A 17,179-nucleotide genomic window follows, 5' to 3' on the forward strand; every position below is an offset into this window, starting at 1 on the left:
AACTTCCATTGTATTTGAGCCATCATATAATTTTGGTCTTTAAAAGTTATAGCAATCAGCATTACCTTAACTATATGCATAGATTCTTAAAAATATTTCTTTTATTCCCCTTTCTATGGTGTTGAAGGGGTTTGTAACAGGGCCATCCACATGAATTCAACCCACTTGAATTCAATGGGCCTTGAGTAAGAAAATGGTGCCAATTAAGTTTGGTTTCTGGGTATAGAGGTAGAGGGGCCCTGAGTGTCACTGCATCCTGCCTCCCTCCCCCTGCCCCCAATACCACATTGGCTTTGAAGAGGGGCTTGTTCATATTTCAGCTGAAGGTGAGCATATATCAACTGAGCCCTCCTGGAGGAAGACGAAAGACAAAACAAGCATTTGGCTTGTCTGGGCCACACACCCTCAACCGAGATAGGAGTGAACATGTTTGGGAACATCAAAGGCAGTATGATATCTTAAGCATAAGGAGATTAACATTTACAAAGGTTTGCCCCTCGGCCGGTTCCCAAGAATCCAGCAGACAGAGCCAGAAGGGACAATTAACATCACCCATCTGCACTGGGGTCTTCTGACGTCTCAAATTAATTTCTTTTGAGCTTTCTGCTAGATTTAGGATGGAGGAGACAAAGTCTGGTCTCCTATTTCAACAAGAATCCTCCACACACTAGGGAGATGTTAAAAAGCACTGTGAAATGACAGCCTAGGAACCAAGTCTTGGGGAAGTATTTTGCCCTCACAGGTACCAGGCCACTTGCACTCAGAGACAGACTGACAAACAGTCTTTACAGATCTCATAGTTCAGAAACAGTCAGCGCTCTCCTAGGCCAGCCAGTCAGTAAAAAGCAGGGCTGAGACTGCATGATTGGAGGAGGGGTGAGGCACTGGTTTTGTCCCTTTGAAGCAAGAGGCCAAGAATATCTCAACACACTCCAAGTACCAGCAACAGTAGGCAATGGATGGAGACCAAAATCCCTTACAGCTGTTGGAAACCATACCCTATTCAGAGATAATTGGCAATTAGTTAAACAACTCCTGTTTAAAATACTCCTCCTCCCCACCCTCAAAGACAGCTGTGTTTAAAAAGGGGCGGGGAGAGACTTCTCAAGAAATGTGGAAACCTAATCTTCAAGTCAATAAAACAAAACAGGGCTCTGGGAGTAAAGGAGTTAGAGAATTAAAAAATATGTCTAGGTAATGGAACATCTTTTTGAAAAAAATCCATTGCTCCATTTTTCTCTAGTAATAGGACTTGGTGGTCAAGAACATAAATTTTGGGGTCTGAAAGGCCTAGGTCTGAGGACCTGCACTGCCATTTACCAGCTTTGTGAACTTGGCAAGTTTCTTAAACTAACAAGTCTCAGTGTTCTCATCTGTAAAATGGGAATGATAGTAATTGTACTGTGAAGGTTAAATGAGATAGTGTATGGGGCCTGGCACATAGTAAGTGTTCAGAAGTGTTAGCCCTTAGGCCTACATGCTTATACAAACCCAAATTCCCCATCTGGACATTCAATTTTGCAAAGCTGGGCTTTGCAATTTGTCTCCAACCTACTCTTCCAAACTCTTCCCTATCGCCCCATCACCTTTCAACAGGCAACTAAAAGAAGCCAATCTCCCAGGCCTTAATTTCCTAATCTATGAAGTGAGATAGAGAAACTAGATTCTCTCTAAGGATCCTGCCAATCTTTTCTTCCCATCTTGCAAGTCAGTTTCACAAGGACCGGTTCAAATGCCAACATGAAGCCTTCCCTGGGAAAGAATTGATTCCTTTTGCAAAGCTCAAACCTGGAGTTGAAAATTAGTGGCCCTTTTGTTTGACCTGGACTATGTAATCAGAAAATGGTACCCCAAATGGTGGTTTTCTACCTCTTTTAAAAAGAGTCTAAAGACCTGTCAATTCTGGTCCCACATTCCTGGACAAAAACAATTGTTTGTAGATGGGTCACTGCTGCCCCCTGCAGGTGGGGCAGGCATTTCAAGATTTCTCCACTTCTGTGGATTCCTAAATGGCAACCCACTCCAGTGCTCTTGCCTGGAGAATCGCAGGGACTGGGGAGCCTGGTGGGCTGCCCTCTATGATGTCGCACAGAGTCAGACACGACTGAGGTGACTTAACAGCAGCAGCAGGTAAACTTGTCTGACTGAGCCCTGAAGGCAACTAAGATCCTCCCTCAGCCCCTCTCCTCCTACTCCCCTTCTCTTCCACTCGATGTTTTTCTTGTAGGTGCTATTTCTTGCTTTCTATCTTCTTTAAGAATTACTAATGTTTATAGGCATCTTCAGGGCTACCCCAGTGGCTCAGCTGGTAAAGAATCTGCCTGCAATGCCGGAGACCTGGGTTCGATCCCTGGGTTAGGAAGGTCCTCTGGAGGCAGTCATGGCAACCCACTCCAGTATTCTTGCCTGGAGAATCCTCATGGACAGAGGAGCCTGGTGGGCTGCAGTCCAACGTGTTGCAGAGAGTTGGACATGATTGAGAGACTAAGCATGCATGCATACATAGGCATCTTCATCTCCTCTGCTACAGACTGTGTGATCCTTGGGCTGGTGGTGGGAGGGACTCTCTTTTATCAGCCTGGGAAGCCCAAAGTACCTGTCCCAGTGTCTGGTTTCAGAGAGAGAATGAGCAAGGTGCCTACGTATGTAATGTCACCCCCTGGGGCTGTGCAAAGTGATTGACTGAGTGACCTAGTGAGTGAGGGAAAGGATGAATAAATGATGAAGGCATGCACTTATAAAGCACCTACTATGTGCCAGGCACTGGACTAAGCACTTTACAGATAGATGAATAAACATAGGGTATATTCTGAATACCAAATGGATGGGTCTCTCTGTTTGGTTCCCAGCTCACAGTTGGAGAACCCTGCTCTGTGAGTTATAAACAGATATTCCAACTCTGGGCCTCGGAAGTTTGGGGGCTCAGTCCAAGCGCCAGGTCTAGGTCTTAACAAGATCCACTCTCATCAATGGGATGGGGACACAGATATTGTGACTGTTTGCAACCAGAAAACATTGTTTGTTGTCCAATGAGGGAGCCTCAGTGAGACCCCAAAACCAGTAGGCAGAGGTTACGATAGCTGCAGAGCCAGACTGTCTTCTTAGTTTCTCTTCCAGGGTCACCCAGAGCGTCTGTTAGGGTTTTACTCCCTGGAGACAGAATAAAACACTCTTTGGACCAAATCTGTTTCATGCATATGATGTTTCAGAGCTTCAAAATATGTCCCCATTCATGATCCACTCGGATCTTGAAAAACTACATTTCTATCCCTCCTTCCCACCTCCTTTAGTTCAGTTCAGTTCAGTCGCTCAGTCATGTCTGACTCTTTGCGACCCCATGAATCGCAGCACGCCAGGCCTCCCTGTCCATCACCAGCTCCCGGAGTTCACTCAGACTCGCGTCCATCGAGTCAGTGATGCCATCCAGCCATCTCATCCTCTGTCGTCCCCTTCTCCTCCTGCCCCCCAATCCCTCCCAGCATCAGAGTCTTTTCCAGTGAGTCAACTCTTCGCATGAGGTGGCCAAAGTACTGGAGTTTCAGCTTTAACATCATTCCTTCCAAAGAAATCCCAGGGCTGATCTCCTTCAGAATGGACTGGTTGGATCTCCTTGCAGTCCAAGGGACTCTTAAGGGTCTTCTCCAACACCACAGTTTAAAAGCATCAATTCTTCGGTGCTCAGCTTTCTTCACAGTCCAACTCTCACATCTACACATGACCACTGGAAAAACCATAGCCTTGACTAGACAGACCTTTGTTGACAAAGTAAAAACAGGTGTTACCTTATACCCATTTTATTGATGAGGAAACTGAGGTAAAAATGGAGGAAAGGATTTGTTCTAGGTCACACTGGAAGGCAAACGTTATTACTTGGTCTTCTGACTCAAATCTTTTTCTGGGTTTCATTGCAAACCTCTATCTACATAGGTGGAGAAAACCTATCAATCCACTCGCCACTGATGCCATATCAGCAGAGAGGAAGATATGGTGGCTGTGTGACTGAGGGAGGAAGAAAGAGGTTCAGGGAGGAGTGTGTGTGTCAGTTGCTCAGTCGTGTCCAACTCTCTGTGACCCCACGGACTGTAACCTGCCAGGCTCCTCTGTCCACGAGATTCTCCAGGCAAGAATACTAGAGTGGATAGCCATTCCCTTCTCCGGAGGATCTTCCTGACCCAGGGATCAAACCCAGGTCTCCTGTGTTGCAGACAGATTCTTTACCCTCTGAGCCACCAGGAGAACCCTCCGGGAGGAGAGACCTGGCGAGAACATGGCTGGGCTACAGCCTCAACTCCTTCTCCCCACCCCCTTTCCCATTAGAGCCCCCTTTCCCAAGCCTGTCCTAACCTGAGGCAGAGGAGCAAAGACCACGGGCACAGATTCTAAGAGAACCAAAGCGGAGGAAAGCCGGAAGGACCTTGGCAGCCACAAGAGGAGCAGGGCGGAGTGAGTCGGAGTATAGCCTCTGACGTGGCGACGCCTGGCTTTAAACTTCCCTTCCTTCTAGCTGTGTGATCTTGAGTAACTGACCTAAGCTCTGCGGCCTCAGTTCAGCTCAGTTCGGTTGCTCAGTCGTGCTCAGCCTTTGTCACCCCATGGACTGCAGCACGCCAGGCCTCCCCGTCCATCACCAGTTCCCGGAGTTCACTCAAACTCATATCCATTGAGTCGGGGATGCCATCCAACCATCTCATCCTCTGTCGTCCCCTTCTCCTCCCGCCTTCAATCTTTCCCAGCATCAAGGTCTTTTCAAATGAGTCAGTTCTTCGCATCAGGTGGCCAAAGTTAGCTCATCTGTAAATGAGGACTGTGATTGTGCCAAGGCTGTTGGGAAGAAGAGCTGAGACCATACGTAGTAAATACTCACTAACTCATAGCTGTTGCACATATTAACTCCTTTGATCTCCTGGCTATACCTCTAAGAGAAGGGAACACGCTCATCTCTAGTCACGAGGTAAGTGAGGGACCTTCCAGCCCACTGCTCTTCCAACACATCACTCAGCATTCTAGGTGGGTGGTCTGGAGGCTCCTGGGGGACGCAAGCCCACTCTCCGGTTAACAGATGCTGTACCCTATCTACACTGTCCTGGGTTTGTCCCACTCTTAGCAAAATTTCCTGTTGGTCTAAAAGTCAGGTGATGAGACCCAGCAGGAGGCGACATTTTATGCCACCTGCGATCTCTCGCTTCTCCTCCAGAAAGATGTCCCTTCTTCCTAGGTTGGGAGGGTGGTTCTGATCCACTGCCACCCCACTGAGAAGGTCGCAGGACCCCCCGAATGTAGCTCCGCCCTCCCTCTCTCCAGCCCCAGCATCCACACCCCCACACTCCAACCACTGGCAGCAGCTGCCGCCTCCCTCTCCCCCCATTCCAGACCCTCTTCCTAAACCTGCCGCCCTGACCCGTGTCCTCACTAAAGTTTAACTGCACTCCTGCCTCAAAGGGCTGAAAAGAGTCAACCATCGCGGAGCCATCGAAGACTGCAAGAGAAAAGAGAGCCAGAGAGAGAGTGAGGCAGATACATAATTTATGGTATGGCGGAGGGTGAGTGACAGGCAGCAGCAGGAGGCCTCAGCACCTTATCGATCCTTTCAAAAAACCTGAGAAAGGGCCCCGTGCTGAGGGCCAGGGGAGGCATGGAAGGTGCAGGCGGGGGCAAGGCCATTAAGGACGCACCGCGACCAGGCCGGCCGCCGGGGGGTGGGCGGGGGGCTCCGGCAGGTGGGGCACACACACGCGTGCCTCCGATCGATGACACCATGTCAAAACATAAAATGCATGCTTTGGCTCTTAAGCCAAATGTGCGTGAGATTTTTTAAAAGCATTGATTCAGGATGGATCAATAGAAATTGAGGCGTATCTTTTTTTTTTCCTCCCCTGTGCAAAAAGGGGGTAATAACACTTTGCAGAGAGGGCCCCGGCAGGGGTGGCAAGAGTAAGTGTTCTACCAGAAGTGCCTTCTATTCCTCTGCTTGGGAGGAAGGTCAAGGTGTCTGTTTGTCTCAGCTTGCTCTCCCGGCATGGAGGCACCCACCGCAGCGAGGGGCTGAAGGCTTCCTTGGCTGCCCGGCCAGGTAGGGAGCTGCATCTCATTCACCAGGTGCTCCCCCTGTCATCATCCCAGGGTCATCCCACTCTGTCCATTGCCTAAGCAACCCAGCGAGCTCTGTCTCCAGGATCCTCATCTCCATTGCTTCTACCTGTCTCTATGTCCATTTCCCACACAGCAGCCAGACAACTCCTAACTCGCCCAGAGTGACATCAGTTTTTTACGAGATCTGACCACACATCTCTGACCTCCTCTCTACTCCAGACCCCACTCAGAGAGGCCTTTCCAACTGTCCAAACACATTGAGCCCCCTGCCCATTCCATCCCACCCTGCCCACCCCACGACGGTTGTCCATTTTTTTTCCCTCTGAGTGCTTAACATGATTTATAGTATTATTGTTTGTGTCATTGTTCAGTCTCTAAGTCGCGTCTGACTCTCTGCAACCCCATGGACTGCAGCACGCCAAGTTTCCCTGTCCTTCACCTTCTCCCAGAGTTTGTTCAATCTTATATCCATTGATTTCACTGATGCCATCCAACCATCTCATCCTCTGTTGTCCCCTTCTCCTTCTGCCTTTAAACTTTCCCAGCATCAGGGGCTTTTCCAGTAAGTGGGCTCTGTGCATCAGTGACCAAAGTATTGGAGCTTCAGCTTCAGCATCAGTCCTTTCAATGAATATTCAGCATTGATTTCCTTTAGGATTGACTGGAAGACTCTCAAGAGTCTTCTGCAGCACTGTTTGTGGGTTTATTTCTTTTTCTGTTTATTGTCTAGCATTTCTTTATAGAATGTGAGTTATGAGAACAGGAATCTTGTCTGGTTCACTGCTGGGTTCTCAGAGCTTAGAACAAGCTTTGGCGTAGAGTAGGTACTCAGTTCAGTTCAGTTCAGTTCAGTCGCTCAGTCGTGTCCGACTCTTGGTGACCCCATGAATTGCAGCACGCCAGTCCTCCCTGTCCATCACCAACTCCTGGAGTTCACTCAAACTCATGTCCATCGAGTCGGTGATGCCATCCAGCCATCTCATCCTCTGTCGTCCCCTTCTCCTCCTGCCTCCAATCCCTCTGAGCATCAGTCTTTTCCAATAAGTCAACTCTTTGCATGAGGTGGCCAAAGTACAGGAGTTTCAGCTTTAGCATCATTCCTTCCAAAGAAATCCCAGGGCTGATCTCCTTCAGAATGGACTGGTTGGATCTCCTTGCAGTCCAAGGGACTCTCAAGAGTCTTCTCCAACACCATAGTTCAAAAGCATCAATTCTTCAGTGCTCAGCTTTCTTCACAGTCCAACTCTCACATCAATATATGACCACTGGAAAACCATAGCCTTGACTAGATGGACCTTTGTTGGCAAAGTAATGTCTCTGCTTTTGAATATACTATCTAGGTTGGTCATAACTTTCCTTCCAAGGAGTAAGCGTCTTTTAATTTCATGGTTGCAGTCACACCTGCAGTGATTTTGGAGCCCCCAAAAATAAAGTCTGACACTGTTTCTACTGTTTCCCCATCTATTTCCCATGAAGTGATGGGATCAGATGCCATGATCTTCGTTTTCTGAATGTTGAGCTTTAAGTCAACTTTTTCACTCTCTTCTTTCACTTTCATCAAGAGGCTTTTTAGTTCTTCTTCACTTTCTGCCCTAAGGGTGGTGTCATCTGCATATCTGAGGTTGTTGATATTTCTCCCTGCAATCTTGATTCCAGCTTGTGCTTCATCCAGGCCAGCGTTTCTCATGATGTACTCTGCATATAAGTTAAATAAGCAGGGTGACAATATACGGCCTTGATGTACTCCTTTTCCTATTCTAACAGTTGCTTCCTGACCTGCATATAAAAAAAGCATATAAGAAGCAAAATGGCTGTCTGAGGAGGCCTTATAAATAGTTGTGAAAAGAAGAGAAGCGAAAAGCAAAGGAGAAAAGGAAAGATATAAGCATCTGAATGCAGAGTTCCAAAGAATAGCAAGGAGAGAGATAAAGTCTTCCTCAATGATCAATGCAAAGAAATAGAGGAAAACAACAGAATGGGGAAGACTAGAGATCTCTTCAAGAAAATTAGAGATACCAAAAGAACATTTCATGCAAAGATGGGCCTGATAAAGGACAGAAGTGGTATGGACCTAACAGAAGCAGAAGATATTAAGAAAAGGTGGCAAGAATGCACAGAAGAACTATACAAAAAAGATCTTCATGACCCAGATGATCATGATGATGTGATCACTCACCTAGAGCCAGACACCCTGAAATGTGAAGTCAAGTGGCCTTAGAAAGCATCACTACGAACAAAACTAGTGGAGGTGATGGAATTCCAGTTGAGCTCTTTCAAATCCTGAAAGATGATGCTGTGAAAGTGCTGTACTCAAGATGCCAGCAAATTTGGAAAACTCAGCAGTGGCCACAGGACTGGAAAAGGTCAGTTTTGATTCCGCTTCCAAAGAAAGGCAATGCCAAAGAATGCTCAAACTACCGCACAATTGCACTCATCTCAAATGCTAGTAAAGCAATGCTCAAAATCCTCCAAGACAGGCTTCAGCAATACGTGAACTGTGAACTTCCAGATGTTCAAGCTGGTTTTAGAAAAGACAGAGGAACCAGAGATCAAATTGCCAACATCCACTGGATCATGGAAAAACCAAGAGAGGTCCAGAAAAACATCTATTTCTGCTTTACTGACTATGCCAAAGCCTTTGACTGTGTGGATCACAATAAACTGTGGAAGATTCTGAAAGAGATGGGAATACCAGACCACCTGACCTGCCTCTTGAGAAACCTATATGCAGGTGCTCAGTAATGTTTATTGAAATAAAGGGGAGAGGAAATGAGAGAGGAGGGAAAGAAGGGAAGGAGGAGAGGGGGATGGAAGAAAGATGAAGAAGGAAGAGGAGAGGGAAGGAGGAAAAGAAGGAAGAGGCTACATACAGTCAAGGAGGAGACAGCAAAGCATTATGAAGCCACAGTCAGTGCTGTCACTATAAAACATGAAAACAAAAAGAAATCCCATCACCAGTTATGAACCGCATAGACTTTCACAGGGGCTGGTCCTCCATAGTTAGGAGTTCTAACTAGAAGCTCTGAATTGAGGAGTTAGTATCATTGAGAAAAGCGTATTATCAAAAACTGCTTTTTTGGAGGGTCAAACTCACCGTTCTCTCTGATTCAAATGAAACTCAAGCAGTGTCATAAATAAGCCTTGGTCCCCCTACCCAGCTCCTTTGGGATGGGACATCCCTGGGGCTCGACCTCTCTTTCTCTGGGGTCCAGTATGGGAGAAGAGGCTCTTGCCGTAAAACCATGGAGCCGAGGGCTGTAGGATTTTCTGATGTCCCAGGGGAGACCCGGGCTTCCTGTCATCCTGGGCACCAGCATCTGGCCTCCCACTTGCAGATGGAGGCTGGAGACCTGCCTTTTATTTCTCTGGTATCCTTCCTGGAGCCACATGCCATTTTTCACTGTCGTGAGTACTTCCTCGGCCAGGACCGTCAGACAGGAAGATGAAATGAATCTTTACCACCCGTCAGAGAAAGAGAGAGAAAGACTGAGGAGTTAATTCCACCAGCAGGCTGGTAACCTGGCCCCCCAACCCTTCCTCCACTGCTCCAGCCCCACCTTGGAATGAAAAGGGGGCAGAATCATTTTATTTGACCAGTGCTCATGAAGAAAATAATTCCATTATTTCCGTAAATAATTTTCCAAGAGCCCGGTCTCACTCTATTTGTTATGTGTAGAATAACTTAATCACAACTTTGACCGGGCAGGGAAACAGGGATGGGAATGAGGGATGTGGGGGAAGGGGAGATTAAAAAGAGCTTGTTCAAAATTATTCTCTCTCCTTTTATTTTTTTCCCAATTGCTTCAATATGTCTCTCTTCCCCTTCTCTCCATCTCACTCCCTCCCCATTCCCTCTGCTGGCCTCTGTAAGACTGCTTCTCTTTCTGATTTAACAGCCCCCACCCCTCATTCTCATCTTCCCACTGTGCGCCATCCCTGCCTTGGCCCCCAGGCTGGCTTGCAGACAAACTTGACCCCTAATCATTTCTGACAGTAAGATCACCTCCGTGCAGAGCAGAGCAAGGTGCCCACCTTCCCCATCCCATCTCTTATTGGCACATCTTGTGGGTTTCCATTAGTGAACCCAGCCCCTGGGGAAGCTTCAAACATGAACATCTCATTCCTGGGGCTCTGTTTTGTCCCACTCGAGGGTGTCTCCCGACCCCTGATCCAGGCTACATCATCTGCTGCTGTTCAGAGTTAGGGAGGCTGGTGTTTCTCCAGATACCTTCCTCCATACCTAGATGTGAATTTCGCATGCAGGTTAGTGGCCCTCAAGCTTGAAGAGGGCCTTTGTCTAGGAGATAAGGCAGAAAAGCTGGAGGACTCTGGAGCCAGATTGCAGTACTTACTAGCTGTGTGATCCTGGACCAACTACCTAAACTCTCTGGGCCTCAGTTTCCTGATCTGTACAGTGGGGATAAGTTATAATTCCTTCATAGGGTTTATATAAGAATTACCCGTGTTAATACTTATAAAGCACTTAGAACAGTGGCTGACACGTAAGTACATATTCAGTGTTTATTATCAGCAGTATTTATCATCCCAGGTCTCCATCCTGGGAGGTGCCGTCTGGCCTTGACCCAAATGGAACAAGCCAGTCATCATTTTTACAATTTTATTTATTTATGTATTAATTTATTTTGGGCTGTGCTGGGTCTTCCTTGCTGCACACAGGCTTTCTCTGGTTGTGGTGAGTGGGGGCTACTCTGTTGCCATGCGTGGGCTTCTCATTGCAGTGGCTTCTCTTGTTGCAGAGCACAGGGTCTAGGTCAAGTGGGCTCAGTAGCTATAGCACACAGGCTTGGTTGCCCTGAGGGACATGGGATCTTAATCCCTGGACCAGGGATCAAACCTGTGTCCCCTACGTCGGCAGTCAGTTTCTTAACCACTGAACCACCAGGGAAGTCCCCAAGCCAGTCACCTTGCTGCTCATGAAGCTTAAACCTTGAGCAAATCACATTTCTTCCCTAAATCTCAATTTTACTATCCCCATAATGCAAGTGCTGCTAATACCCCTTTGTAGGAGTGTTTGGAAGCAAAAATGAGTTAGTGCATGTTAACAGCAAAGATGCTAACACCAGCCAGGCCTTGTGAGAACAAATCCCATCTCTACCACTTACTAGCTGTATGACCTTGGACAGGTTACTTAACCTCTCTGTGCCCCAGATACTTCATCTATCAGTAATACTCTCCCACCCTCAATCTCCTAGAGTTTTGGGGAGAATGAAATGAATTAATTCATGTAAAGAATTCAGCACATGGTCTGGCACAGAGTAACACCTAGGCAAGTGTTAGTTTTTACGAATGACTCCCAGAAAAACATTGCTCGCCTCCCTTCTGTCTCTGAAGGATTTTTTTCTCTTCTCGTCACTCTCTTCCCATTAGGTGGCTCGGGGCAGAAGTTCCTAGTTTTTCATCTAAATCCAAATTGTTCTGACAGACTTGGCCTAGCAAGTCTTACCTCTGGAGGCAGAGGGAGGAGTTGAGAGATGTCACGGGGGACCCATGTCAATGACAAACTGGGGAAGGTGATGAGGAGCTGAACTCCTAGACCCGGGCCTTGGGAGCTGGTTCTGGAAAAGCCAGCACCTCCCAGTGTGACCTTGACAAGCCCCTTAATTCTTTTTTTGGCCTCAGTTTTCTCATCTGTCCGTTGGAGCAGATTGCCTACTTCCCACATTATCATGACACTTTAATAAGATAACCGAGAAGAAGATAACGTCAGAGTGGAAAAAAATGCCAGAGTCCAGGGTCATCTGCTCTATTTGGGTTCTCTGAGTGGCAAGAAAGAGCCCCACTCAAGGGGCATGGTGTCGTTGAGGGCACATGGGCAGGAACCAGAGAAATAAGGCCTGCCAACCTCTGGAAAGGCAGGGATTGAAGGGCAGCTCTAGTCCTAAGTCAAAAATGCATGGATTACCTATCTCTATGAGCTTTACCATCCTCAAAGACTTGCTGGGTCTGCTTTTTCAGCCTCCCAGGAAGTACTTCATTCCTTTATTCTCATACCTGCTTTTTGGTTTTGCTGCCTGAAAACATCAACTTGCATGTGGTCTTGTTGGACTTGAGGGCCCTCTCCATCCACCTGTCCATCTACCATCCTCCATCCATCCCTGCAGGCATGCATCCGTCCACATATCCAGCTATCCGTCCGTGTATGCATGCCTGTGCCCACCTGTCTATCCAGCCATGCACTCATCCTTAAATCCATGTGTGCATCCACCCATCCAAAAATATTTACCAACCCTCTGCTCTGCACCAGGCACCATAGTAGGTGCAAATGAAAGCCTAAGTCGCTCAGTCATGTCCGACTCTTTGCGATCCCATGCACTATACAGTCCATGGAATTCTCTAGGCCAGAATACTGGAGTGAGTAGCTATTCCCCTCTCCCTTCTCCAGGGGATCTTGCCAACCCAGGGATCAAGCCCAGGCCTCCTGCATTGCAGGCAGATTCTTTACCAGCTGAGCCACCAGGAAGGCCACCATGACCACTGCTGGGGTGCTATTTCCCCACAGAGTCCAACGAAACCTGACGTAACCAGGCCTGGTCCTAGAAGTCCTGCATTGAATCCTGGCTGGAGGTGGACTGGCTTACGCCAGTCTAGAGCTGGGGGAGGAGGGGAGGTGTGGCATCCACAGGGCTCTGGACACTCAGTGTGGCCTGGAGGAGGCTCTGGTACCTGCCTTTCTAGCAGGCTATGCACTCAGGACTGGGGATGAGGAGAGGTTTATGAAAACAAGCAGTTCACTCTGGTGCTTACAGATCAGCGAGGCAAGGTTTAACTCCTGCCCTGTTCCTCACTAGCTGATGACCCTGCACAGGCACCTGCCTCTCTGAGGCCCAGGTTCCCACCCATAGAAAGGACATGATCACAGTGTCCTCCCATGGCCACTGAAAACATCCAGTGATAATGGCTGAGCACACAGAGCTTAATACATTTTAGCTATTTTTCTTATAGTCTTTTTTTTTTAGCTCCATGCATCAGCAATTCTGGGGCCTCCCTGGTGGCTCAGCAGTAAAGAATCTACTTACAATGCAGGAGATGTGGGTTTGATCCCTGGGTTGGGAAGACCCTGCTGGAGAAGGAAATGGCAACCCACTCCAGTATTCTTGCCTGGGAAATCCCATGGACAGAGGAGCCTGGAGGGCTGCAGTTCATGTAGTCACAAAAGAGTCGGACATGGCTTAGCGGCTAAATGACAAACAACAACAAATCAGCAATTCTAGATGACGTTAGCAGTAAAACACCCCTCTCCATTTTGACTTGTAAGTGGTGACCTTATAATTCATTGCTCACATTGAGGCATCGGGACAACAGATGTCAACTGAGACCCGTTAAGATCCTACGTGATCTGGCCCCCAGCTACTGCTCTAAACTAATTTGTTGACACTTTCTAAGTCATTTAAACTGAAGAGCCAACTCTGTGCTTCACAGATGTTCCAAGCGTCTTCCTACCTTGAGGCCCCTCCCAAGACCTGAAGGCTGGGACTTGTTTGGGGCCAGGGGGAGGGCCCTTGCAGCCTGAAGGAGGGTCCTTCCTGAGGGCTTCATGGCACTCTCTTTGGAGGTTCTCCCTACACTCACCCTTCAGTGGGACAAGGTCTCTTCCTTACATGGCTCCTTCCCTCCACATCTTATTTTACAGTGGTGGTTGTTTCGATATTCATGTGATTACTATCTGTGACCCTCTCCCCAGCAGGCTGTAAGTTCCACGATGTCAGAGGCCACGCCTGATTTGTTCATGTTTGTACCCTCGGCCCGTGATGCAGTATCCGGCACATAGCAGGCATCCACCCAAGTATTGATCAAGCGCATTTATGCGTGTGTGTGAGATAGAGCTGAGAGCCGAAATGAGCCCACATTCTTTCCACTACCCTCATACTAAGACCGTCAGCCTGGTAGGAAACGCTGTTCATATCTGGGTTAGAGACACTCTTTATCAAAGTCAAGGCCAAGATCAGTGGGAAAGGGTCAGATAAAAACAAAGGATCCAGATGTGCAAATTCTTTTCAATGAGGCAGATGTGACCCAGTGATTCCACGCCAGGCATAACGGTTGCCTCTGATTTCTCATCTCCATGAAAGGAATCGTAGCAGGTGCAAAACCCAGAGATTATCCCAAGAATTAAGATATGAAAAGCATGTTAGATCACTAAACTCCAATTAGGGAAATTAAATTGTGCACACTCCCCTCCTGATGCAATATCGGGCGTTTGCATTAGCTCTGGGCTCTGGTTCTAATAAAATTAGAGAATAACACTTTAATTGAATTGTGCTTAAAAGGATCATGCTGACAAATGTGATTGTATCTGGCTGGGATACACACCTTCTCCAGCAATCATTAAATCCAATGAAATGCCAGTCTCAGGATCTTGACAGTTTTCTGAAACAATCTGTGAACCGTGCTGTATCTTGGAGTATCTAATCAATTTAGAGCCGCCTCATTAGGACTTGGCTGCTAACGGATACTTAAAAATCAAAGCAAATTACTGCACTCCATGGATAACTAGCTAATCATATCGATACAACATGGCTGGATTGTGTTGCAACAATTCATTTCCTCTTTAAGAAGCCACTGTCACCCATAATTTAGGGATTGAGATTCATAAGCCTGACACAGACAGCTCCAATGTCAAGGATTTTCCTGAGCTCAGCACCAACGGGTACATGCCACCCCAGCCAGTGAGGGTGAGCTAAAGCCAGCCCCAGTCTCCTTTTATTTATACCCTACCCGCCTCCCAAGTTCATTCTTGAATAATGAATTCAAGACTGCTATTGTACAAAAAGGAATTGGAAACTTAGAGATGAACAGCATATTTCCTAAGATCACACAGCAAAATTAGTGGCACAGCCAAGATTTGGCTCTTCTTGACATGACATCAAATTTTCCAATGTCACTTTAATAAGCATTTAGAATTGTGATTTTTCCTTCATTGACAGTTTACTTGGGTCCTTCTTTAATATCCTGACTATTAATAAACAGTACCACCACCATTATTATTGTAATGTGAACAGTCTATATTTACATAGAACTTATAAATTGAATTCCTTTCATTCTCTCAACAACTCTAGAAATACGCTATATGATTATTTGCATCATTTAATCACTAAGTCCTGTCCGACTCTTTCCAAGTCCCTGGACTATAGCCCACCAGGCTCCTCTGTCCATGGGATTACCCAGGCAAGAATACCGGAGTGGGCCCTCACTTCCTTCTCCAGGGGATCTCCCCAACTCAGGGATTGAACCCGTGTTTCCTGCATGGCAGGTGAATTCTTTAACCACCGAGCTACCTGGGAAACCCTCTGTGATTACTGACTTGGCATTAATGCTAGTCACCAAATATTTCTGGCTTCCTCTCTCCAGAACACGTGGACTGCTCTTCGTTTAACTGGAAGGATCAGGAGCCTACATCTGGCCTTTGAGTATGAACAGGGCAGATGTGTGCTATTTACAGGCCAGAGCATGATTGCTGGCTGAAGATCTCTGTCGTTCTTTCTCCCTCCTGTTATCACCCAGCAACATTTGGGTTGGTAGCCGCTCTGAACAAGATGAGCAGAAACTCCTCGATGGCGCACAGTGGACTTGTAGTATAAGTGAGAAACACACCTGTGTTGTTGGCAGCTTTGGGGTTGCTTGTTACTGCAAGATAACCAGACTTGACCTGCTTCGTGGAGTTATCATCGCCATATTGCAGATGAGAAAGCTAAGGCACAAAAAGATTTGATGGCTAACACTAGGCCTAGTTCAGGCCCTAGCAGTACATTTCTAAAGCCCAGAATCTCTTTGGTTCCTTCTCTATTTCCCAGTTTCTCTCCTTGTCCTTGACAATTATTTCTGGGCCTGCAGGGCTGACAGTAAGCAGTGGGTGCCAAATCTCAGTTTAGAGACTCAGGTCTGACTTACCCAGACCACTCAACACTGTCACTCAGATCAGGGCTGGGCAGATCAACTTTTTTAAAAAAATTGAATTGTAGTTGATTTACAATGTTGTGTTAGGTTTAGGTTTATAGGTAGAGCCAAGTGATTTAGTTATAAACACACACACATATATATTAATATATTCTTTTTTCAGATTATTTTCCATTATAGGTTGGAACAAGATATTGAATATAGTTCCTTCTGCTATATAGTAGGTCTGCTATATAGTAGTTGGTTAAATATTTTATATATAGTGGTGTGTATACGTCAATCCCAAACTCTTCATTTTTGCCACCCCCACCCCTCTTGGTAACCATAAGTTTTCTATGCCTCTGAGTTCATTTCTGTTTTGTAAATAAGCTCACGTGTCTAACTTTTTTAGTTTCCACATGTAAGTGTAAGATGACATTTGTCATTTGACTTACTTCACTCAGTATGATAATTTCTAGGTCTGTCCATGTTGCTGCAAAATGGCATTCTTTCTTTCTTCTTTATGGCTGAGAAATATTCCACATCTTCTTTATCCATTTCTCTTCGATGGACATTTAGGTTGGTTCCATGTTTTGACTATTGTAAATAGTGATATTGAGAGCTTTGGGGTGCATGTGTCTTTTGAATTATTATAGTTTCCTCCAGATACTTGCCCAGGAGTGGGGTTGCTGGATCATAAGTCCATTTTTAGTCTTTTAAGGAACCTCCATACTGTTTTCCATAGTAGTTGCACCAACTTACATTCCCACCAACCGTGTAGGAGGATTTCCTTTTCTCCACACCCTTGCCAGCATTTATCTACTTTTGAATATGCTCTGTTTTAGGCATCTGAACCATTGACTTTCTCTGAAGTCCCTTTGGTATCCTCTAGAGATAAACATAGTCTAGCAGGTACTTTATGAGAGCAATGCTTTACCAAAGGACTGAGTCTCCGATGGAGATATTCCAGGCACAGTGAAGGTCTGGGTAGAGATCATTAAACAGGGACTTTTCTGCACTGTCTCTCCCCTACCCCTACCCCCAGCCTCAGCCGCAGCCATGGATATGAGTTGTGGGCAAAGAAGGCCCTGAAGTTCTGTTCCCTGGATCATGCCTCGCCATTGCCCTTGCAAGAGAAGTTTAAAGGATGGCGCTGGAGGGAGGGAGCTTGAACCCCCAGCTCTAGAAGAGGAGA

This window comes from Ovis aries, chromosome 14 (genome assembly GCF_016772045.2).
Source record: "Ovis aries strain OAR_USU_Benz2616 breed Rambouillet chromosome 14, ARS-UI_Ramb_v3.0, whole genome shotgun sequence".
In the NCBI taxonomy this organism is placed as follows: domain Eukaryota; kingdom Metazoa; phylum Chordata; class Mammalia; order Artiodactyla; family Bovidae; genus Ovis; species Ovis aries.